This window comes from Lissotriton helveticus, chromosome 6 (genome assembly GCF_964261635.1).
Source record: "Lissotriton helveticus chromosome 6, aLisHel1.1, whole genome shotgun sequence".
Lineage (NCBI taxonomy): Eukaryota > Metazoa > Chordata > Amphibia > Caudata > Salamandridae > Lissotriton > Lissotriton helveticus.
In genome coordinates this window covers 669,975,555-670,003,059 of record NC_136067.1, presented here as the reverse complement: position 1 = coordinate 670,003,059, position 27,505 = coordinate 669,975,555, and positions in this window count along the sequence as shown.

Below are 27,505 nucleotides of genomic sequence, written 5' to 3'. Positions count from 1 at the left end.
CGACGACATCCGGACCCTGCTCGACAAGGGGGAAACAGTGGCCCTCATCCTCCTGGACCTCTCCGCTGCGTTCGACACGGTCTGCCACCGCACCCTAGTCCAGCGCCTCAGCAACATCGGTATCCAAGAGAAGGTACTGGAGTGGATCATCTCGTTCCTCGCCGGAAGAACACAAAGAGTCCGCCTCCCCCCGTTTCGCTCCGAGGCCACCGAAGTCATCTGCGGCGTCCCGCAACGATCTTCACTCAGCCCCACCCTCTTCAACATCTACATGAAACCTCTCGCAGCCATCACACGCCAGCACAACCTCAACATCATCTCTTACGCCGACGACACCCAGCTGATCCTCTCCCTCACCAGAGACCCCGACACCGCCAGAACCTGCCTACACGAAGGGATGAAAGACGTCGCCGAGTGGATGAAGGACAGCCGCCTGAAACTGAACTCGGACAAGACGGAAGTCCTCATCCTGGGATCTTCGCCCTCCGCCTGGGATGACTCCTGGTGGCCCCCAGCCCTGGGCACCGCACCCAAGCCAACCGACCACGCACGCAACCTGGGCTTCATCCTGGACTCCTCCCTCTCGATGACCAGACAAGTCAACGCCGTCTCCTCATCGTGCTTCAACACCCTGCGTATGCTTCGCAAGATCTTCCGCTGGATCCCGACCGAGACCAGGAAGACTGTCACCCAGGCACTGGTCACCAGCCGACTGGACTACGGAAACACCCTCTACGCCGGAACCACAGCCAAGCTACAGAAAAGACTCCAGCGCATCCAGAACGCCTCCGCCCGACTCATCCTGGATGTCCCCCGACGCAGCCACATCTCCAGCCACCTGAGGAACCTGCACTGGCTCCCCGTCGACAAGAGGATCACGTTCCGGCTCCTCACCCACGCACACAAGTCTCTCCACGACCTGGGCCCCAAGTACCTCAATGACCGCCTGACCTTCTACACGCCCACCCGCCAGCTACGGTCTACCAGCCTCGCCCTCGCAGCTGTACCACGCATCCGAAGAGCCACCGCCGGAGGAAAATCCTTCTCTTACCTGGCTGCCAAGACTTGGAACTCCCTCCCCATCCACCTTCGGCTGACCCAGGACCATCTCGCCTTCAGGAAACAACTCAAGACCTGGCTGTTCGAGCAGTAGCATACCCCTCCCCCCAAGCGCCTTGAGACCCTCCCGGGTGAGTAGTGCGCTATACAAATGGCATGATTGATTGATTGATTGATGACAGTATTGTTTGCAATTCAGTAAAATGATTACTACAGTGAAAGAGAGTCTTGCTGGGAGTGCTGTTTCAGGGTTTAGGTTAGTGCATTGGTGTTCAGGCAGTGTAGAGGGTCAAGGTGAGACTGAGAATGTAGAAATGAGAATTCACTGAAATGATTACTACATGCTACGGAGACAGTTGCTATGCTATTTCTACAGCACACCCAGGATCTTTATTACACAGCATGGAGACTATTTGGGCATTCAGATGCCTGGCACACATGCTGAATAGGACTTTGTAGCACTAAATGTCCTAAGGCCTGACTCTCTCCATGAGTACATATATTCCCATATTTTTAAACACATCAACTAAGCAAATTATTCTGCCACAATTTTGTGAAATGAAGACTGACTCACACTGTGATCTTAGACACATGACAGTATGCCTTACAATTCAGTAAAATGATTACTACAGTGAAAAAGAGTCTTGCTGGGAGTGCTGTTTCAGGGTTTAGGACAGTGCAGTGGTTTTCAGGCAGTGTAGAGGGTCAAGGTGAGACTGAGAATGTAGAAATGAGAATTCACTGAAATGATTACTACATGCTACAGAGACAGTTGCTATGCAATTTCTACAGCGCACCGGTATCTTTATTACACAACATGGAGACTATTTGGGCATTCAGAGGCCTGGCACACAAGCTGCATAGGACGTTGTAGCACTAAATGTCCTAAGGCCTGACTCACTCCATGAGTGCATGTATTCCCATATTTTCAAACACATCAACTAAGCAAATTATTCGCCCACAATTTTGTGAAATGAAGACTGACTCACACTGTGATCTTAGACACATGACAGTATTGTTTGCAATTCAGTAAAATTGTTACTACAGTGAAAGAGAGTCTTGCTGGGAGTGCTGTTTCAGGGTTTAGGGCAGTGCATTGGTGTTCAGGCAGTGTAGAGGGTCAAGGTGAGACTGAGAATGTAGAAATGAGAATTCACTGAAATGATTACTACATGCTACAGAGAGAGTTGCTATGCTATTTCTACAGCACACCCAGGATCTTTATTACACAGCATGGAGACTATTTGGGCATTCAGTGGCCTGGCACACACACTGCATAAAACTTTGTAGCACTAAATGTCCTAAGGCCTGACTCACTCCATGAGTACATGTATTCCTATATTTTTAAAAACATCAACTCAGCAAATTATTCTGCCACAATTTTGTGAAATGAAGACTGAGTCACACTGTGATCTTAGACACATGACAGTATGCCTTGCAATTCAGTAAAATGATTACTACAGTGAAAGAAAGTCTTGCTGGGAGTGCTGTTTCAGGGTTTAGAGTAGTGCAGTAGTGTTCAAGCAGGATAGGGGGTCATGGTGTAAGTGGTTAGACCACTTCATGTACACACGCTACATTTTTAACAACAGCACTGTACTGCAAAAAAATATCTCCTCAATCACATTAACATACCTAATGCAACTATCACAATGTTTTTCCCAAAGCAGACAAATTCAGAATCAGACTATATGCAAATAAACTCCTGCTTCCATATTAGAACACATTGTTCTTATTAACTTAAAGTGCACAACATAGATCCCCTTACAAATTAACCACTCACCTTTAAAAATACTTTTGCAGTTTTAGAACAGTGTCAATCACACACCAGATTTTCTTAAGCAGAATCTCTGAATTGTGCACCAGTCACTGGAATCATAGAATGACATAGCTTCCCTCTCATTTTATATACATATTCTTGTATATAACCAATGAAATTTCTTCCCACACGAATTCAAAACCAAACTAACATTTTAATTGGTTATACATTGCAATACTTTCAATCTCACATAATATTCAACCTTCCCCCACTGCTCACTCTGCCTGTTACCATGGTAACACTCCATAGAACACCTAACTGAACACACAAGTGAAAAGTTCATCTGCAAACCAAACCAGCAATTGTGTTTGACTTCTCAATACATCAGCTTATCCTGTGCAATGTTCCTTTCAATGACTTTTTCTCAACCATTAGCATTTCTCCTTTTAAAAAACAGTAGCATGCACCCTAGTTTTCAATGTTGAATTTTCAGAAACCACCAATCATTTCTTTTTTTTGAGGTGCCCTGAATCTCAGCCACATTGTTTTCTAAACTCCAACGCCATTTCATTTCCAGAGCCCTTCTGAGTACAGCCAGATCTCCCTTTAAGATGCTTAGAGTGTGGATTGTAGGACACAGCTATATTTTCTGGAGTGAAAGGTATGCAGCAAATAGATGCTTTCTCAACCTTGATTTACCAAATGTGGATATTATGTGGATTGGCCAGAGAGGATTGAGATTTCACCAATTGATGCCATTGGTAAAATCCTTTTTGCATCACCCACACCCTGACCTCATAATTGTGCACTGTGGTGGCAATGACCTAGGCACTTTGACTGGGGCAGGTCTGGAAATGTTTTTAAAGGATACTTTTGGGCAATTGATGTCACTTTTTCCACAAACTGCCTTTGTATATTCTAATATTTTCCAAAGGCAAAAATGGAACTGGTCCAACCAATATTGCCCACAGAGACTATGGTATGGGTTCAATATACCACAACAACTTGCGTTACAACATGCAAGACATTTATGGAGGAGACAGTGTACATTTCACAGATGAGGGAAACAGAGTCTTCCTCTTGAACTTTAGACCCTGCATTGGTACAAAAAAGACTCAATGAACACAACGCCTCTATTTAGAGCCAACCAACATCTAAACACTCAAACTTGTTATGTAACTCTATTTTTTTTGTCTTTTTTTTTCGGACGTGCGCGCAATGTGGGTGCACATCGCGATTTAAATTTTTTTTCCAAAAAAATGTTGCCCTTCGGGGTCCTTCAGGGACCCCCTGAGAAGGCCTAGAGGGTCATGGACTCTCTACCCTGCCCCTTTTTCTCGTTCTCCACTTTTGTTTTTGATTCACTTCTGCCTCGAGGGTGCGTGCAACGTGCGCGCACCTCGTGATTTATTTATTTTTTTAAATTTTTTTTGCCCTTTGGGTTCCTTCAGGGACCCCCTGAAAAGGCCTAGGGGGTCAAGGAGTCTCTACCCTGCCCCCTTTTCACGTTCTCCACTTTTGTTTTAGATTCACTTCTGCCTGAAGGGTGCGTGCAATGTGCGCACCTCGTGTTTTGTTTGGTTTTTTTAAAATGTTTTTTTTGCCCTTCGGGGTTCTTCAGGGTCCCCCTGAGAAGTCCTAGGGGGTCAGGAAGTCTCTACACTGCCCCCTTTTCATGTTCTCCACTTGTGTTTTTGACTCACTTCTGCCTCGAGGGTGTGTGCAATGTGCGCGCACCCCGCGTTTTAAAAAACATTAATTTATTTATTTTTGTGCCTTTGGGGTCCTTCAGGGACCCCCTGAGAAGGTCTAGGGGGTCAGGGAGTCTCTACCCTGCCCCCTTTTCACGTTCTCAATTTTTGTTTTAGGCTCTCTTCTGCCTCGGAGTGACAAAATGGCGGCCAACACTTCCTGGTTTCCACCGATTGGAATGTTGACAGACGTCTAACGGCAAATCAGAATTCCACTCGCGCACACCCAATTCGCGCATGGTGCGCACACGGGTGTGTGCACGGTGCGCGCTTATAGATATATATTTTTTTTCTTTTGATTTTCTCAGGAACTGCTGGATGGATTTACACCATTTGAGCAAAAGCGTGATCTGCGAATCAGACTCTACCATTTTGCCAAATTTCTGGTAATTACGTTCAGCCATTCGGGCTGTAGCCGTGTCTAATCGTCCTACGGAAAATAACATGGGGAAAACAAGTTTTGGGACACCTCCTTTTTTCTCAGCCCCCCACTTGACAAATCCCCTAAAACTTTCAGGGAAGGAGCGGAGCGGGCCATCTTCTTTGAGAAATTCGCGAAGATTCATCAACCAGCGCCAAAGTTATTCCCAATAGAATGTTGCGGATTTCCTATGGAAACTAGGTCCTAACTATAACTACCTACTGGCAAACGCCAGTAGGTTAAATATATATATATATATAAACCAGTAAGTAGTTATAGTTAGGACCTAGTTACCATAGGAAAATCACAATATTCTATTCCCATTAACTTTGGCGCCGATTGATGAATGTTCGCGAAATTTTCAAAACTTATGGCCCGCTCCGGTCAGCTCCTATCTTGAAAGTTTTGGGGCCATTCTTCAAGGGGGGGCCGAGACAAAAGGGGGTTCCCAAAACGTATTTTCCCCACTTTAGCCACGGCTACAGGCCGAACTGCTAAACGGAATTACACCAAATTTGGCAAAAAGGTATCCCTTGCTTCAGAAAAAACTCTTTTTTTTAAATGGTGTACCTCTGTTTAGTAGTTCACGAGAAATTTGAAAAAGAAAAAAATATCGATATCTGGGCAGAGCCTAACCACACATGTCATCGTGAGATCTGATTGGCTGTCAGCACTTCCTCCTGGAATTGCTGGCAGCCATCTAGGGACCAATATACATGATTGTCCCCCATTGAAATGCATTGTAGTGAATCGAAGATTTTGAGGGTTACCAAAAGGAGAACTATAAAGGGTGATAACAGACTTTAGTTACATAAGAATTCATTTATTGATGGTACCATACTAATTTCAGGAATTGTGGTGTGTTCTAAGGTGATTTTACCCTGTGAAAAACCTTCTGCAGGATGTCATGAATCAATTGAGAGAAAACAATTTTCACATAGAGTTTTTGAAGGTGCTCCAGAAGCTAAAATGAGAGCATATTTTCTGTAAATTCACATTATCTTTCTCAGTCATGTGAGAATGAAGTCTGACATTCTCAGTAAAACATGTACATCCAACAAGGGCAGAGACTGTCAGTTGATTCCTTTGTGTTCTACTGCAGATTCCCAGAGTGTTCTAAAGAACAACTAGAGCGCTAACAGCCTTACTTATGACAAAAGTATGGCACACCTGAAGCCATCTTGATTGGAATCAACTGGTAACACTTAAAACATTTAATTTAAAAAGGAACAAAATGATGGGATTCATTTTGTCATAGAAATTATGGTTAGTGCTGTAAAAAGAAAAATTATGACATGTTTTAAGTGAGATCTCAAATATCTTCCCTTTATATTTCAGCCTGTCAGTTGATGCCTTTGTGTTCTACTGCAGCTTCCCAGAGTGTTCTAAAGAACAACTCGAGAGCTAACAGTCTTACTTATGACAAAATTATGGAACACCTAAAGCCATCTTGAGTCGAATAAACTGGTAACACATAAAACATTTAATTTAAAAAGGAAACAAATGAGGGGGTTCATTTTGCCATAAAAATTATGGTTAATGCTGCAGAAAGAAAATTTAGGGCATGTTTTAAGTGAGATCTCAAATCCTCTTCTATTTCATTAGCAAATTCTAACGTGCAGACTGAAACAATCCCTTTCAATACCAGTAGTAGACTTCCAGTTAACTCCCTGGTGAGCAGTAGCTTTACTACAGTGATCTAACTAGAGTGTTCACATTCTGAATTTATGGCAAATGTGTGACACATCTGAATGCCTTCATGATGGAATCAAAGTAAAAAACTGAAAGCATTTCCTACTGAGGAGACTGCAGTAAATGAGGAAATTAGGAAACTTCATAACAAATAAGTCTCCCAAGATGGCCACCAGAGACAAAAGAGCCCAAATGTACCACAAATATGACCCAGATGTAGCCCACATATAGCCCAATGACAAAGGTGTGCAAAACACTTTTTATTTTGATTTTTTCTGCAGTTTTATATAGTGCAGACTGGCCAGGTATTGGAGTGTTACATCATACTTGGACCCCATATTGCGTGTTTTGCACAAAGTACAGGAGATTGATCTTGCGAAACATTGAACTTTACGATTCTGTTAACCTAAAAATTGTTCCGAACTGGGCTTTGTAACACCCGTTTTTAACTACTGGTTTTAATGAATTCTCACTGTATTGTATTAGGAAAGAGGATTTACTGTTTTTATGTACACTTTTATTATCTATGTTTCTAAATAAGATCGAATGAAGTTCTATGGCAGGATAGAGGCGAGGTTTATGCATATCTTTCCCCACTTTATTTGCATAGCAGTTCAAAGAAAACATAGCCCAATAATTATTAAACAAAAGACTACACAACCCATGAACCTTTAGGGGGGTAGTCTCCAAGGCAACTATAGTCCAATCATATCACAGTCCATTGTATATAACACCGTGACGTCCCTTTCGCTTCCTCTTTCTTCACTGCTCGTCAGTTAAGTGCATTCCTTACATTCTTGCCTTAATCTGACGTTGTTGTTGTTTGTATAGCAGTTTCTTGTGCACGTTATTAGCATTATTGCCTTGGTACTGTTTCATATTCCCAGTGCAGCAGGCTCTTACCCGAGCGAGTTCTCCCCTCGCAGTTTCTCCTGCTGTGCGCTGTGCGCGCGGTGAGATCCTATCAGGCGCATCTGGTCCGAGAGAGGCAGCTCTGTCGAGCTCTCCCGTTGGTCTTTACGCGCATTTGGGAATTCGGTCACTCGTTTAGTGTCCGTTTGATTCCCGACCAACCCTCACCTAATTTTGACACCCATACGCGGTGATTTTTGCACCCTGCCACGTTAGTGACCAGTGCCACCTGGTGGTGGTAATTGGTATTGCGGCTCAGTCTATTCTTATAACAGCTTCAGGGAAAGCACAGCTTTTGGAGCACCGGCGAGGGGGGCTGCCTTAAGGATTTTAAGGGCATTTGTTCTGTGCTCACAACGTCTGCTATCATGTCTTCTCCAGAAGACCATTTTTACTCCTCCTACCAGGAAGTGGAGGAGGAATGGCCCCCCAGCTTCTCCATCCAGCAGTGGACGAAGTCCTCTCTCTGGCTATTTCTAGGGCGCTGGCTCGTCTTAGGGATCAGGTTGATAAGCTGGCAAAAAGCATCCTTGGGGTGTTCAGTGACTCAGATCTGGTGGTGGCGGGTCCCAGTAGCTCCCAGATGGGGAACAAAAGGGCCGTTAAGCATAACGCGGGGCACTCGGAAGGATTTGATAAACTTAAGGAGACCTTCCTCAAGAGTGCGCGAACGCTAAAACATTCACCCTGCCGGGAGGAGGAGGTACCCAGAGAAAAATGCGGCGCTGTCACCAAAAGCGGGTTTCCCTTAGAGGAAGAGGGTGGATCGGAGGACGATTTCTCCTCCGATGAGGATAAGGACTCGGGCGTCCCTGGCATCGAGAGTTCTACTCCTCTCAGTCCCCGGTTGGGGACGGGGTCCACTCGGACATGTTCGAGCCTACCCAAATTTACCATCCAAGGTCAGCGGGGTGGACCCCTTACGCCAAAGTGGCAGAGTATGTGGTGAGGAAAAACCATCAACCCCTTGAAAGGGGGGTCAGGAATAGGATGAGGGGAGAATGCCCCAGGCCCTCACTGAAGGGGGAGGTGGCACACATGCCTGAGACTGATGAGAAACTATGTACCTTTTTCTCCAAGTATATGAGGGATCCCAAGAAAGGAATTGATAGGTCTTGGAAGTGGTAGTGCTCTTGACCCAAATTATTCAATTGTCGGAGTTTTCAAAAGAGACAGGATCCCCTTTGTCCACAGATATTGTGGCTGGTTGGGCGCACTACCCTAAACCCTAAAAACACTACCCCTTCCACTACCCAAACACCACTGCACAACCCTAAACCCTAAAACACTACCACCAGCATGACTCCCTACACTCCACAAACACCACTGCAATACCCTAAACCCTAAAGCTACCCCCAGCACAACCCACCACACTACACAAACACCACTGCACTACCCTAAACCCTAAAACACTACTCACAGCACGACCCATTCACTACACAAACACCACTGCACTGCCTTAAACCCTAAAACACTACCCCCCAGCATGATCCCCTACACTACACAACCACCACTGTACTACCCTAAACCCTAAATCTAGCCCCAGCATGACCCCCTTTACTACACAAACACCAATGCACTACCCTAAACCCCAAAACACTACCCCAAGCACGACCCCCTTCACTACCTAAACACAACTGCACTACCCTAAACCCTAAAACACGACCCCAGCACAACCCCTTCACTACCCAAACACAACGGCACTACCAAAAACACTACCCCAAGCACGACCCACTACACTACCCAAACACCACTGCACAACCCTAAACCCTAAAACACAACCTCTTACACTACACAAACACCACTGCACTACCCTAAACCCTAAAACACTACTCCCAGCACAACCCTCTACACTACACACACTCCATTGCACTACAGTACACCCAAACACTACCCCAGCACTACCCCTACACTACCCAAACACCACTGCACTACTCGAATCCCTAAAATACTACCCACAGCATGACCACCTACAAAACACAAACACCTCTGCACTACCCTAAACCCTAAATCACTACCCCCAGCACAACCCCCGCCACTATCCAAACACCACTGCACTACCCTAAACCCTAAAACACCACCCCAGCATGACTCCCTAAAGCCTAAACCCTAAAACACTACCCAAAGCACGACCAGCTACACTACCCAACATCACTGCACTACTCTAAACCCTAAAACACTAACCCCAGCATGACACCCTACACTACTCAAACACCACCTAAAAATTCATACGCCAAAGAGAAAAATTGTTTAATTAGAAAAGCAGAGTGGTAATCTTTACAATTAGGAAAACGTACACCACCTTCCGTTTTGGTCTATTTAAAGCAATACGAGGGTGCTTATTATTCCACAGAAATTTAGTACAGATGAAATGTATACGGGAGAAATAAACATTGGGGATTTTGAGAGAAAGCATAGATACGGTATATAATACATGAGGAGTAATCATCATTTTAATAGTATCAAGTCTGCCCCACCAAGAAAGATGTATGTATGTATGTATTGTATGTATTGTGCACTTATAGAGCGCAGTCTGCCACCCAAAGGGTATCCTGGCGCTTCTGACTCCACTGAACCGTTTACGCAGACACGTGTTAGCCAACTCTGGGAAAAAGGTGAGTTTTTAAATTTTTCTTGAAGGATGAAAGGTCCTCCAAGCTCCTCAAGGATAGTGGGAGGGAGTTCCAGAGCATGGCAGCTGTGTATCCAAAGGATCGGCCCCCCATTCGAATCCTATTAATCCTTGGAACCACTACCAGGTATAATGAAGATGATCGTAGCGGCCTCACTGCGTGGTACCAAGAAAAGAGGTTCCGTAACATTACTGGGCCCTGGTCATGTAGAGCCTTAAAGACCAGGCAGGAAGATTTTAAAAGAATTCTCTGTTGGACTGGCAGCCAATGCAGATCTATAAGTGCAAGGGATGAGGAGGCAGCACGAGGTCTAGCAAGGGCTAGTTTTGCAGCCATGTTTTGAACACGTTGCAACTTGGAGATCAGGTTACCAGGGGCCCCCAGAAGCAATGCGTTGCAATAATCTATCCTACTAAGGATAATGCCACGCACCACCTCTGGTCTGGTCTGGAGTGGCAGCAAGGGGAGAATTTTCCGCAACATACGGAGTAACATCATGCAGTTAGAGATGGTTTTATCAACAAAACCATTCAGCTGGAGATTGGAATCAAACATCACTCCAAGGTTACGGGCAGAGTCCACCGCCACCACCTTGCCCAGGGAGGATGAAGGCCAAAGATCAGACGGCAGAGCACGTGGAACGCGGTCCGATGAACAATGGAGAACCTCGGTCTTGGAGCTATTAAATTGAAGAGAGTTGTTCCTCAGCCAATCGGCCGTGGCCGTCATACAGCAATGGAAGGTATCTGTGGACACCGCATGTTCTCCCTCCAAGGAGAAGATGAGCTGGGTGTCGTCAGCATAATTGATCACTGAGATGCCAAAAGATTTGATCAATTTAACTAGAGGACACAGATATAGATTGAACAATATAGGGCTGATCGCAGACCCTTGCGGAACGCCTTGTCCCACTCTCCTAATACCTGAGCGAAAAGGTGGTAATGCCACCACCTGATGCCTGTTCTGAAGGTACGAGATCAGCCAATCCCTTGCTAAACCAGCTATCCCGGCCTCCTCCAGCCTGTTGACAAGAATGGGATGGCTGACCGTGTCGAACGCGGCCGACAGGTCGAGCAGCACTAGAAAGGCTGCTCGACCATTATCGACCCTAGCTCGAAGTTGGTCCAACACGACCACCAGTGCCGACTCCGTACCATGAGCTGGCCGGAAGCCGAACTGGGCCATCTCCAAATAGTTGTTACTTTCCAAGAAGCCGGAGAGAGACCGGGTGACAAGTTTTTCCATGATCTTAACTGGAAAAGGGAGCAAGGAAATTGGCCGATAGTTCGACAAACAGGTGGGGTCTAGCGTTGGCTTTTTTAGGAGAGGGGAGACCACCGCCAACTTCCAGCTATCAGGGACCATAGCCGAATTAAAGGACTGAAGACAGATGGAATGCAACGGAGAAAAAAGTTCATCCTGGAAAAGTTTCCAGTATCTATGAGGCAGTGGGTCCAAAGGAGAACCCAAGTTCACTCCGTTTGCTAGCATACAAAACTCATCAAATGAGGGAAGGGTAAAATACTCCAGCCGCTGATGAGATATATGCTCATCCCGTTCAGCAGGGGCAGGAAGGGATACAGAGGCATCCGCAGATTGGGGGACACAAGTGCCTGAGATAACAAGGGCATTTAAGATGTTTGCAATTTTATCCTCAAACGCTCTTGCTAAAGAGTCGCAGAGCGATTGTGAAGCTGGGATGTTATTCGCCGCACACTCGGGCTTAGAGAGGTCATTTACTATTTTAAATAAAGATTGCGATTTATTCGTTGCCTGTGTCAACATGACCTCGAAATATTTCGCCTTGGCACATTTAATTTGGGCTTTGTATTCAAGCAGTGCAGCTTTATATAAGGACTTAGCACTCTCACAATATTACCTCCTCCGCGCCCTTTCCGCCTGCTTACACCGCAGTTTCAGTTGGAATAGGTCAGAAGAAAACCTGGGTTTGCAGGTTGACGTTTGACCTTAGGGTTCCGTATCGGAACTAATATGTCCAAAGATTTGGTAAAAGATACAAGGGAGACCAAAGTTGAAGGAGGGACTGGAGTTTTTTGATAAGGGCAGCAAAAGTAAATTTAAGCGTGTCAGTTAGTGATGAAGAAAACCAAAGGCCAAGGTACTTGATTTTCGAAGGGCACCATGTAAAATCTGTAGCATTAAACATATATTGGTAACAAATATAATTTAGGGGCAGAACCTCCGTCTTAGATAAGTTCAATGTATAACCTGAGATAGAGGAATACAAACGAACTTCATCCAAAAATGTATGTATGTATGTATGTATTTTATTGCTTGTTAAGCGCAGCTGTCACCCAAAGGGCATCCTGGCGCTGAGATCGATCCAGAACCATCTATTGCATAACTACACTACCCTTGGAAACAAATGGGTCTTTAAGTCCCTTTTAAAAGTGAGTAGATCAAGGCTACTCCTCAATGTCAGAGGAAGAGTATTCCACAACTTGGCGGCCGTAAAACTAAAAGCACGTCCGCCCATCCTCACTCTATGTATCCTGGGGACCCTAACCAGGAACGCCGAGGAGGATCTCAGAGGTCTGGTAGCCTGATACCAAGAAAAGAGACTCTGAAGGGGTAGTGGTCCCAGTCCATGCAGGGCCCTGAAGACAAGGCACGAGGCCTTGAATGCAATTCTCTGCTGGACCGGAAGCCAGTGAAGATCGGCAAGCGCTGCCGATGAAGAAGAGGAACGCGGGCGAGACAAGGCTAATTTAGCGGCCATATTCTGAATCCTTTGGAGTTTAAGGACCAGGATCTTCGGAGCTCCCAGAAGTAGTGCGTTACAGTAGTCTAACCTACTGAGGATGGAACTACGCACTACCTCTGCTCTGGAGCCCCGGGGAAGAAGTGGCAAGATTTTCCTAAGCGCACGAAGCAGGCCCATGCATGTCGCTACCGTCCTATTTACGGAAGCATCCAGCTGCAAGTTGGGTTCGAACAGAACTCCCAAATTGCGAGCCGATTCTGCCGCCTCCACCGAACCCGGGATAAAAGATGGCCAAAAATCAGCCGGTAGTGTACGAGAAATTCGGTCCGAGGAGCAGTACAGTACCTCCGTTTTCGACCCATTGAACTGCAATGAGTTAGCTCGCAGCCATGCTGCTGTTACCAACATGCAGCGGTGAAAAGAGTCCCTTGATATTGTCTCCGGTCCCTCAAAAGAAAAAAGCAACTGAGTGTCATCGGCATAATTGATGACTGATATGCCGAATGACTTTATCAGTGCTACCAAGGGACGGAGATATATGTTGAATAGGATTGGGCTAATTGCCGACCCTTGAGGGACTCCTTGATTCACCAGCCGAGTGGCTGATCGAAAAGGTGGTAGTGCCACAGCTTGTTGCCTATTATCCAAATAGGAAGTTAGCCAATTCAAAGCCAGACCACTCACTCCCGCACTCCGAAGACGGCCTAGTAGTACTTTGTGGTTCACCGTGTCGAACGCGGCCGACATGTCAAGTAGCACTAAAAATGCAGACTTGCCCCTGTCGACCCGCGTTCGTAGCTCGTCCAGCACGGTGACCAAGGCAGTCTCGGTGCCGTGAGCCGGTCTGAAGCCAAATTGAACAGCATCCAGGCAGAGATTAGTTTCCAGGAAGTTGGATAAGGCCCTTGTCACCCATCTCTCAAGAAAAAGCGAGGTAAAGATTCAATTGGATTGGTCATATAAATCAAAATGTCATCAGCATATGCAGATAACTTAGTGTCAACAGAGGGGGATGTAAAACCAACAATTCGAAGATTATTTCTGATATGCTCTAAAAAAGGCTCCAGGCAAAGTATAAATAACAAAGGGGAAAGGGGGCACCCTTGCCTGGTACCTCTAGCCAGAGAAAAAAATCGTGAACTGGTTATTAACAAAAATACTGGCACGGGGGGAGGAGTACAAAAGTTTGACAAAGGAAATAAATTTAGGGCCAAAACCAAACCAATGTAGAGTTTGAAACATAAAATGCCAATTCATTCGGTCAAAGGCCTTCTCAGCATCTAAAGACAGGGAAGCAGGCATGTCTTTACATTTTTTGCTAAGAGAAATAATATTAGAAAACATACCAGCATTATCAGAGGCTAGTCTAACCTTCATAAACCCAACCTGATCAGTTTTAATCAGAAGAGGAATAATAGAATCAAGACGGGAGGCAAGGATTTTAGCGAACATTTTACAATCATAATTAATTAAAGATATTGGGCGATCATTTTTACAAAGGGAATGATCTTTATCCGGCTTGGGGATAATAACAATTAATGCATCCATAAAGGATCCGGAGGCCTAAGCATCCGCAATAAAAGAGTTAAAAGGTTGTAAAAGTTTAGGGGTGAATATTGAGTGAAAAGTGGAATAAAATTCAACAGGAAGCCCATCAGGGCCTGGAGCTTTTGACTTTTTAAGGGAATTGATGGCCATAGTCACTTCCCAAAGGGTAATGTCATTCTTGAGTTGTGCAAAATCGTTAGGAAGCGAAGGCGATGAGGGAAGACCATCAAAAAAGGAGGATAAATTTGAAGTTGAGGGATGAGTATCATCAATATATGAAGACTGATAATAATCATGAAAAACGGCAGCAATTTCCTCATCTGAGTAAACAAGTTTATTATGGGCTCCATGAAGGATAGGGCCAACTGCTTTACGTTCGGATTTGATTTTCAAATAGTTAGCCAGCATCTTGCCCGCCTTATTTTGACCCCCATGTAATTTGGATTTAATCTTGAGCAAAGTATTACAGGCTTCAAAAGTGGCAATTTTATTAAGCTCAGTTTTCGCTACAATGAGATCTCTGAAGGGCAGAAGTAGCCTTAGAAGTAAAATAAACATGTTCTAGGTCTTTAATTTTTTGCAGCTGATCCTTATATTTAGTAATATTTCATTTATTTTTCCTTGAGACATAAGAACTAGTAAAAGCTCGAAGAGCAGCTTTAAAAGCATCCCAATTGTTGAGATAGAGGTATCAGACGGGTTATTAAGGGTAAAAAATGTATCAATAAAAACAGTGACTTCTTTTGTAAAAACAGCATCTGATAAAAGAAAAGTATTACATTTCCATCGATTAAACTGAGAAGAAGTAAGGGAAAGGTCAAGGACAGCATATACAGGAGCATGATCAGAAATGAAAATGGAACCAATCTCAGAGCGTTGAATAGAAGAAAGTAAGGGTTTACTAACTAAAATGTTGTCAATACGTGACCGGGTATGGTGAACATTGGAGAAAAAAGTATACTCAAGTGACTCAGGGTTGCAAGCCTTCCAAACATCAAATAACGGACGTGAGGCAATGGCAGATTGAAATGATTTATGGGACTACCCCCAGCATGACCCCCTACAAAACACAAACACCACTGCACTACCCTAAACCCTAAAACACGACCCAAGCATAACCCCCTACACTATCCAAACACCACTGCACTACCCTAAACCCTAAAACACCATCCCCAGCATGACTCCCTACACTACACAAACACCACTGCACAACCCTAAACCCTAAAACACTACCCCCAGCACGACTCGCTACACTACCCAAACATCACTGCACTACCCTAAACCCTAAAACACTAACCCTAGCATGACCCCCTTCACTACCCAAACACCACTGCACTACCCTACACCCTAAAACACGACCTCCTATACTACACAAACACGACTGCACTACCCTAAACCCTAAACCCTAAACCCTAAAACACTACCCACAGCTGGACCCCCAACACTACACAAACACCACTGCACTACCATAAACCCTAAAACACCACCCCCTACACTACACAAACACCACTGCACTACCCTAAAACACTACCCGAAGCATGATCCCCTACACTACACAAACACCACTGCCCTACCCTAAACCCCCCAACAAAATACAAACACCACTGCACTACTCTAAACCCTAAAACACTACCGCCAGCATGACCCCCTCACTACCCAAAAACCCTTGCATTACCCTAAACCCTAAATCTACCCCAGCACGACCCCCTACACTACCCAAACACCACTGCACTACCCTAAACCATAAAACTCTACCCCCAGCATGACACCATACACTACACAAACACCACTGCACTACCCTAAACCCTAAAACACTACCACCAACATGACCACCTACACTACTCAAACACTACTGCCAGCATGACCCCCTTACAACACTACTGCCAGCATGACCCCCTCACAACACAAACACCACTACATTACCTGAAACCCTAAATCTACCGCAGCATGACCCCCTACACTACCCAAACACCACTGCCATACCATAAACCCTAAAACACTACCCCCAGCATGAACCCCCCACACTACCCAAACACCACTGCACTATCCTAAACCCTAAAACACTACCCCAGCACTACCCCCTACACTACATAAACACCACTGCACTACCCTAAACCCTAAAACACTACCCCAACACTACCCCCTACACTACCCAAACACCACTGCACTACCATAAATCCTAAACCAGTACCCTAGCACAACCCCCTACACTACAAAAACACCACTGAACTACCCTAAACCCTAAAACATTCCCCCAGCATGATTCCCTACACTACCCAAACACCCTTGCATTACCCGAAACCCTAAATCTATTCCAGCACGACCCCCTACACTACCCAAACACCACTGCACTACCCTAAACCCTAAAACACTACCACCAACATGAACACCTACACTACTCAAACACCACTGCACTACCCTAAACTCTAAAACCCTACCCCAGCACAACCCACTACACTACCCATGCACCACTGCACTACCCTAAACCCTAAAACACTACCCCCAGCATGACCCCCTACACTACTGCACTACCCTAAACCCTAAAACAGTACCACAGCATGACCCCCTACACTACCCAAACACCACTGCACCACCCTAAACCCTAAAACACTACCCCAGCACGACCCTCTACACTACCCAAACACCAATGCACTACCCTAAACGCTAGAAGGGAAACCCCCACACAATGCCCAATCCTCCGTACTTCTCACTCCTCATGGTTCCTCTCTCCTCGTGGTTTCTGCTTCACATCGTCTCTGAGGGACGGTGCATGTCGTTGTGAGGATCGGAACAGCCTCTGTTTTCTTACAACGACGTGGATCATCTACATGATTTTTAGAACACATGGTCATTTACCATACATGCCTTTACAACAAAATTTGTTGTAACGGCATGCGTGGTAAATGACCATGCGTTCTAAAAAATTGCTTAGTAATGACTTTGCGATGTACAACGCATGCGTGGTAATGCATGCGTTGTAAATGTATCGCAAAGTAAAAAAGTTGTTGTAACTGCTGTTTACCGATCGAAGCTGGCCCTTGTTCTTCAGTGAGATGTTTATTTGAATAATTAGGAGGAAGGAATGTGTTTTTTACAGAAAAGTGCATTCCCGGCTGTTATATTGTGGAAGTGTCCGCGTGGCCTGATTTCACTTCTGGTGAGAGAGTGGAAGAGTCTGTTTGGATCTAAAGGAATTCTGTTGTTGGACAGGGCTGGCATGTCACATCATCAGAAAACATAGCTAATGGAAAGTGTCCTCCCTGAAGTGTGGAGCAGTGCCATGAGAGGTTAAGTGTGCGTCCCAACGCAATATGACCGTACCGCGTGACCCATGTGTCGCTTCCAGGGTACGGGAGGCAGAAGCAGCATCGCAGGTCCTCTTGAAGACCATTGTAGCACTAATTCTACATTTTGGTATTAGGGCATTTTATCTTTGTTGTTCCTGCCAGATACAAAGAGAAGATCCTGTGTTATTCAGGTCCCTCGTTACCTTTTTTGTGGGTTGTGGTGCTTGTCACTTCGCTGTCGCCGGTGCACACGACTGGGCACCCCACCTTGTGTGCCATCTGCAGGGCCTCTGCACTCGGATCACTGGTTTTGGTTTCTGGAGTGGCAACATAAACAGTTGCTCCCAAAGGACTAGCCTGAACACTTAGGTGAATATCCCCTGCACCAGCATTCCATGGAAATTCTTTCCTAGCTTTCCTACATCGACGAGGACGTCATAATAGCATGACTCCGCTCGCGACACCATATGATGTCATCGGAGCCATAAGAAGACCTCGTCGGTGTACTGACGTCAGTTCCACCCATTTTTTCCATGCCACCATGGCAAACAGGTGGACCAAGACATTTTCACATGTATACATAGTATAATAAATATATATTCACTGAAAAAACTATAGGTTTCAGGCACGTTATAGTTAGAAATTAGCATTTAAAAAACCTTTGAAATTCACTGAAAAAACCATAGGTTTCAGGCACGTTATAGTTAGAAATTAGCATTTAAAAAACCTTTGAAATTCACTGAAAAAACCATGGGTTTCAAGGGCGTTATAGTTAGTTGGACATTTCACTCTTACAAAAGCATAGAAATTCCCCCGTTACAGTTAGTTCAGCTAACTATAACTCGCGTGCCCGCAATGCACTGCTGATGATGTAACATATTACATCACTCATGACATAGTCAGTGACATCACTCATGACATCACTGATGGCATCTCAAATAACATCACTGATGACATCATCCAGGGGATGATTTGTTTTGTAAAATTGATTGTATTAATGACTGATTAAGTGTATCTTAGTGAAAACATGGGTTAGTGAGTAATGTTTAAATATTTAAATATCGGTATCTGTCTCTCACTTTGTGTATAAGTGGCAGCATGGGTTGCTGAGTAGCTACATGAATGTCCATATAGGTTATTAGTTGTTTTTTTGAGTATCAGTATGTGTGTCTGTATGGTTCGGTGGGGTGTATTACTTAGTGCATAGATGCATGAATGAGTGACTCACTGTTTGTATGTGTTGAAGACAGCATGTGTGCAAGAATTTATAGGCGGATGAGTGGGTGTATGGGTGTGTTAGTGAGTGAATAGCTGTCTCGATAGTGTCTTTATGAGTAACTACATACGTTTTAAACTAGTATATGTGGGTATTGGTGTATATAAGTGAGTATATGTGAGAGTGAGAGATTGGAAGAGTTCCTGTACAAATAAGTAGGTGTTTCTATAAGTGATTGTTTAAGAGAGCAAGTATGTGTAAGTTTCTGTAGAAGTAAGTTTGGTAATGTGTGTATAACTGTATATGCAAGTAAATGGATGCTCAATACTTTTGTTTGCATGTGTGACTATGTGTGTGAGTAACTCTATGGATGAGTGGCGGCGTGTAACAGGATGTATAGGTGTATGAGTACATATGATGAGTAAGTACATGTATGAGTGACTGTATAGGGACTGTTGGTGAATGAGTGGATGTGTGTGTAAATCTTGGAATTACTGAATGGGTGTGTGGTAACTGGTATTGGTGTGTTAATTGTTTTCAAAATGTTAGTTTGTATTTTTGAGTGTGTGTATCAAAGGTTATATTAGGTTGAGAGGAGGTCTGCCACTCTATCACAAGGATGATTTCATCAGTGATGTCATCAGTGATGTCATTTGAGATGTCATCAGTGATGTCATGAGTGATGTCACTGACCATGTCATGAGTGATGTAATATGTGACGTCATCATTAGCAGTGCATTGTGGGCGCTTGAGTTATAGTTAGCTGAACTAACTATAACGGGGGAATTTCTCTGGTTTTGTACGAGTGAAATGTCTAACTACCTATAACGCCCCTGAAACCTATGTTTTTTCTGTGAATATATCTATATATATATATATTCACTGAAAAAACCATAGGTTATAGACCATATATAGTTAGGAATTAGCATTTACAAAACCTTGAAAATTCACTGAAAAAACCATAGGTTATAGACCATATATAGTTAGGAATTAGCATTTAAAAAACCTTATTTTACTCACACAAAACCATTGAAATTCCATATATAGTTAGTTGCACTAACTATATATCGCGCACCCGCAATCCACTGCTGATGATGTCACATATTACATCATTCATGACATGGTCAGTGACATCACTGATGACATCACTGATGACATCTCAAATGACATCACTGATGACCTCACTGATGAAATCATCCAGTGACTGTATGTTTCTGTAAAGTTTAAATATGTTTTACATATTGAAGAATGAGTAGATGTAGAAGTGTCTGGATGAAGGATTTAGTAGGTGCGTGACTGACTGTATGAGTGAGTGATTAAATGTGTCTCACTGAGTGCATGGGTTAGTGACTAAACTGTCTTAATTTGTGCATCATTATGTCTGTTGTTCTGTAAACTGCTGCATGTGTTGATCAGTAGCTATATGAGTAACTATATGGGTTATTGATTGATTGCCCAAGTATTTGTATGGGAGACTGAGTGTGTGTGTGGCTGGCTGGGAGGTGTGTGACTCTGTGCAGATCAATGTGTACTTGTATCAATGATTGTATAAGAGAGTAATTATGTGTTAGTATATGTTTCAAAATGTAAGGTGCTCTATGTTTAACTGTATAGATTAGAAAATGGAAGTGTGATTGATTCTTTACAGGACTGACTAGGTGTGTGAGTAACTCCATGGATGAGTGACAGAGTGTGAGAGTCTGTATAGGTGTATGAGTGCATATGATAGTGTTGTAAAGATGAGTGATTGTATGTATGAATGATTGTATGGGTAAATGAGTGAATGTGTGTGTAAACATAGGAATCACTGAGTGCGTATGTAGTAACTAGTATTGGTGTGTCAATGGTTTCAAAAATTATACTCTGTATTTAACACTGGGTGTAACAGAGGTTATATTAAAGTGTGAGGAGATGCATTGTATTGTCACATGAATGATATCATCAGTGATGTGGTCATTGATGTCAAATGAGATGTCATCAGTGATGTCATCAGTGATGTCATTTGAGATGTCATCAGTGATGTCATCAGTGATGTCACTGACCATGTCATGAATGATGTAATATGTGACATCATCAGCAGTGGATTGCGGGTGCGCGATATATAGTTAGTGCAACTAACTATATATGGAATTTCAATGGTTTTGTGTGAGTAAAATAAGGTTTTTTAAATGCTAATTCCTAACTATATATGGTCTATAACCTATGGTTTTTTCAGTGAATTTTCAAGGTTTTGTAAATGCTAATTCCTAACTATATATGGTCTATAACCTATGGTTTTTTCAGTGAATTTTCAAGGTTTTGTAAATGCTAATTCCTAACTATATATGGTCTATAACCTATGGTTTTTTCAGTGAATTTCAATGGTTTTTTAATAGCAAATATCATAAGCTGTCGAATGTCAAGTACGTGGTAAGAATTTTTTTTTTTCGTGTTTATGCACACTGATCTGCTTTGATTGCTGCCTCCCACCCCTCATTTCTATTAGGAGTACTCTCTCTTTGCAGATAGTGAAGGGTAGTTAACACAGCCCTTCCCCCCTTTGTAATCCGTCGTGCCTGCTTCTCTCTCCATTTGATTGATTGTTCTCTTTGGTTCATTCTCTATTTACAAACAAGCACAGAGTCGCAATACTCTGTTTAGTCTTTGCAGATAGCGAAAAATCGTGTAAAAAAACAAAAGGAATCGAGCAAAATCAGTAGGCCACTAATGGGATCTCTTTTGACCTCGCTAAAATAGAAACATTAGGAACAACATGTTGAAAATAGCAATGCGTATGTATATAAGCGGCGTTCATTTGTGTTCACAGTACCCCTTGTTGATTGTTTCAATCGAGCATTGAATTGTTCGAAGTTAATTCTCTTAAGGATCTTCTCTACCTGCAAACGAGGAAGAATAGGAATATTCTATCTCCCTTTGCAGATAGTGAAGGGTAGGTAACGCAAGCCTTTAACACGTCGTACCTATTTCATTCCTCATTGATTGATTGATTGTCCGAACATTGACTGTTTGGGAATTAGTTCTTTTTGGAGGTATTCCCTGTTTGCAAATAAACGTAGGAAAATCTTTGCAAGTAGTGAAAGGGTACGTAATGCGGACCATTCTCCCCCGTTGTAATCTGTCATGCCTATCTACTCCCCACTGATTGATGCACCTTTTTCACCCGGACCATTTACTAGAGATACGTCATCTGGCCCGACCAGAGAGCACCCCTAGTGAAAAGGACATATGCAATAATAACGAAGTGATCACTGTATCCTGTTAACAGAAACTTTACCATGAAACAACCTGGAAAGAAAAAAATAGGAAAACGAAAATCAGTAGGCCACTGATGAACATGAACTTTTATTAAACAACGAACAAAGAAACGATAACATAACGTAATGATAAAACCTATTAATGTCCTAGAAACAAGAAAACGTTAAAATATGCCAGTGGTGAGAGACCAGAAAAACAGTAAGAGAAACCAAATCACCCCTCGCTGTCCCACCGCCTGCCACGCCAAAAAAATCGATAGACTAGGGAAAATGCAAGTCAGTAGAACATCCACCCCCACTCTGGAAACTTCCAAGGTGGGGCAGGGTTCCGGCTACGCCCAGCCGGGAGCAGCCCATATAAGGCAGGTCCTGCTGCCACGCCTCGGCCAGGAGATCCTAACGTAGGGTGTAGCCGAAGGAGAGGCCGAGGCCAGCGGGACCCGGCCAGGGGATTGCCTTTACAACGCTGAACAGTTGCAGGGGGGGGGAATGTCTCCTCGACCCTCCCCTCTCTCTCCCAGTCCGGCCGCGGTGGCCCTTGAGAGTTGCAGGTAGTCCCGCCACATGCTCTTCCGGTCCGACCACCAACGGTCGGGGGGCCGAGGCCGACGGGATCCGGCTGCAGCCGATAAACCAAGAAACCCGTTCATGGGGCCAGAGCCAGGGGCGTCCGGCCGACATCCACCGGAAGCCCGGCCCGAAGACGGACGGGACACTTCTTTCTTTTATAATGGCTGCGACAACACTGGGGGGGGATGTCTTGCACATGCCTCCGACCCCCCCCCTCGTCCTCATCGCCTGGTCCGGCCATAACAAATCTCAAGCGAGACGCCGTGGGGTGCACTGGGAGGGAGAGACGGTGCGAACAGGCCTCTCCCGCCTCCCCAGGTGGAGGCTTCCCAGCTGCACCCTCAGCGCTCCAGGCGCCCAGAAAAGGGTTCTTCCACTGTGGCCATGCTGCAACGTCTCGCCCGGCAGGGTGGAGCCCGTCCGCTCATGTGACCCCGCGATCGCCGGTAGCTGCCGAACTCTCAAAATGGCGGTCGACCTGGCAAGAGCGGGCCCAACATAAAGAAATGGCCCGGTCACTGGTTGACTCCACCACCGTAGTCCTCCACGACCTTGAAGATTCTAGAGGAGCCGCGGGAGTCTCCGACCCCCGATGGGGAATGACTGCCATGATCGCCCGTGGAGTGACGAAACTGTATCCGCGGGACGTCGGCGCTCCCATGCTGGCGCCAGCCTCACTTTGAATTACTACAATCCTGCAGACCTCACTTCCGGTGAAAGCACAGTGTGACCCGGTAGGAAAAATTATTGCACCCCCTCCCCTTTTTGACTGATAGTTCAAACCACCGATCCTTTCCTTTGCCCTTTTAACGGAACTTTGGACTGCCTCCCCCTCTTTTACATTTTCTAGAGAAAACAAAACATTAACCACTACATTAGCATAGCAGTTGACACCAGAACTGTTTTCAAATTGAAAACCAACAACATCTTCAACAGAATCCTTTTTGTTTCTGCTGTGACCCTGCTACAGCACAGGCATTGTCCCCAGCAGTAATTCTGCAATGCCGGTAAGAATAGCTGTGGTGCCTACTGGACTCACTCACCGCCGCGGCGCCCCACGCCGTTTTTTGCTGGGCGGCAACTTACTAGACATCACTTTCGTGCCATCTAGATTTCAGCGCGTTCTGCTGCCTTGGAACTATTCGCACAACAGACCGCTACTGACAAGAATATTTCATTATTGGTGCTGTCAATTTCAATAAATCTATTGGATAATTAAAAAGAAATTGCCACGGTCTCTTCGTTGTTTAAATGTTTTTACTGTTTTTGTTTTGTTGTATATATTTATATGTTATTAAAGTTTTATATTCCTACTACTTTGTTGGAGTGCTATATATTTTTAATGTGACACATAATTGTAAAAACTTTGATGTACAAAGAGTCATTCCTGGAATCTTCCGCTTCAGGCTCGGTCCCCTCCCCAATCACAATACAGGATGGTTTTCAGATAGTAGGAACACGTGTGGTGTGACGGATCTCATCGAGTGTGGGCCTTGATCTACTATAACTCCTTTGAAGAGGGGTGATTCTTTACAGCTGGGGCCATAAACTACATCTGCAGGGCTAGCTGATAGCCTGGACAATCGGACACAGAGAAAGAGGAGTGTCAGAGGGTGCGGTAGTGAATAGGGCGAAAGGGAGGTGTCGGGCGGGCACAGAGTGTGATTCTCAGGGAAGAGCAGCGCAGATGGGGGGAGGTTTATTGCCCATGCATAAGACAGAGAGCGGTGGTGACCAGTGCCTAGGGAAGATGCTTGCGTGGGTGAGGAGCCATGCTACGAATCGACAGCGTGCAGAGAGTGGGTCTGGTCAAGACATCTAAAATGGCTGCCGTGCACGACAAAAGTGTGGCATTTCAAAAAAGGCAAGATGGCGCAGACAATGTTTTTCAACACTTCCTCATTTCCTTCGAATCGAACGTTAACAGACGTTGGGGCATATTACCAAAGTTAAGCGATATTTATCGCTAACGATGCTTACCAACCAATTTTTTACCACTAAGCATCGTCAGAAATTATCGAAGATAAACCTTACTATTATCAAGGTTTATCGCAAATGCGATAATAAACGGCCGCAATGCATGAATATCGCTAAAAACTCAGCGATATTCATGCATTACCGAGCTAATACTCTTAGCCATGTTATCCACCTCCCATTGGATAACATGGCTAAGAACTGCTCAGGGCAGGTGTTACTTTTTGGAGATATTCGCGCTTAGCGCGAATATCTCCAAAAGTTGGTAATAGGAGATAGATATCTTGCATGTTGTAATGCAAGTTATTGTGGTATATGGAACTCATACCATAATCTCTCAGGAAAGCAGAAACTGATCCTTTTGGGACCGCCTAAAAAGGCCTAGGGGGTGAGGAGTACTCTACTTTGCCCCCTTTTCACGTTCCGAACTATTTTATTTTACTCTCTTCTGTAATTACACAAAATACCAGCGATAAGATGCATCGGAGACACACAGTGAGAGAAAGGAGGCCGGAGATGAAGAAGACATGTCAAATACACATTGGAGATAATATAGTGGCAGAAGGGAAGTAAATATGAGTAAACTTACCATGTAACATAAAAATGTTGCACTCTATACTATAAGTCTCATTTTATACTACAATCACTTCGCTACAACCTCATAAATTAAAAATAAAAATGAATAATGTCTCAAACAATTTTTGATTTCTAAATATAAATTTATTCTTCAGAATTTTCTAAATTTGAAAGAACTAGTAACATGTCCTCATCAGCAATGTCCTCATTAAAAGTCTCCAATGATGATTCTTGTAACTCTATGGTCTCCAAACACTCGATAAATTCGCCATCAAGAGATTGATCAAAAAAATCATTCAAGTCATCTCCTCCTTGTGACAATATTTCATTATTGGTGCTGTCAATTTCAATCAATGTAGTGGAATCATTCAAGTCATCTCCTCGTGACAATATTTCATTATTGGTGCTCTCAATTTCAATCAATGTAGTGGAATCATTCAAGTCATCTCCTCCTTGTGACAATATTTCATTATTGGTGCTGTCCATTTCAATCAATCTAATGGAATCATACAAGCCATCTCCTCCTTGTGACAATATTTCATTATTGGTGCTCTCAATTTCAATCAATGTAGTGGAATCATTCAAGTCATCTCCTTGTGACAATATTTCATTCTTGGTGCTGTCCATTTCAATCAATCTAATGGAATCATACAAGTCATGTCCTCCTTGTGACAATATTTCATTATTGGTGCTCTCAATTTCAATCAATGTGTTGGACAATTCAAAAGAAATTGCCACGGTCTCTTCATTGTGAGCCATTTTATTTTGAAATTGCTTGCTGTAAATTGCAGAAAAAAATAATCACTTTCATTTATCGTCTTTAGTAATACATAATATAAAACTAACTTTATCAAGTATTTAGTATAACAGAAGGACTGCAAATAAATAACAGAAAACATTTTTCAAATTATCTTCAAGTGTACAACATAGTTCCCCATACAAATTAACAACTCACCTTTTTAAAAGTAGCAGAAGTGTTAGTACTGTGTAAATCAAACACCAGAAATTCACCACCAAAAATTCCTCACAAATGTACCTCAGACAGTAGTATCACAAAATGGCTGTGGTTTCCTCTCATTTGACATATATACATAACCAATTAACTTTCATCACACACAAATACAAAACCAAAGTAACATTTTAATTGGTTCTAAATTTCAACACTTTCAAATGTGTTTTCCCCATGCAATTTTCCATAGGACATTTACATACGTCTACAGCCTGAATGGCTGAACGGAATTACACCAAACTTGGCAAAATGGTACATCAAACCTAAGAGGTCAGGAAGGATCTACTATGCCCCCTTATGGTCATTTCCCCCTTCGCTTTGGCCTCCTCTTGTCTCTCAATCCTACCGAGGGACAAGATGGCGGCCGCTACGGACTGTTTGGAATGTTGACAGACGCCGGAGAACCAATCAGCTTCGCAAAGCTCCGTAACGCGAAAAGTACGCGAAGCGGAGCGCTGTTACAGATATATATCTTTTTTTGAACGTTAATTTCTCAAAATCCACTGGAGCACATATATTGAGACCTAGCAAAGGCACATCGGGCTACCAGTCCCTAATATTTTGCCAAGTTTCGTGCAAATCCATTCAGCCGTTCGATTATTATTATTTTTTTTTTTTTTGCCCCGCGGGGCCCTTTTAAAACGTCCACATCAAACCTAGGGGGTCAGCGAGGATCTACTATGCCCCCTTATAGTTATTTCCCCCTTTGTTTTGACCTCCTCTTGTCTCTCGATCCTACCGAGAGACAAGATGGCGGCCGCTACGGACTGTTTGGAATGTTGACAGACGCCGGAGAACCAATCAGCTTCGCTTCACAAAGCTCCGTTGCGCGAAAAGTCCGCGAACCAGAGCGCTAACCGGTCCGCTGTTACAGATATATATCTTTTTTTAAACGTTAATTTCTCAAAATCCACTGGAGCACATATATTGAGACCTACAAAAGGCACATCGGGCTACCAGTCCCTACAATTTTGCCAAGTTTCGTGCAAATCCATTCAGCCGTTCGGGCTAAAAGTGAGGCCAACCGCCCTATGGAAAACTCAATGTTAAAAACACGTTTTGGGACCCCCCTTTTTTCTCGGCCCCCACTGGACGAACCCCCCCCAAATTTTCAAGGGC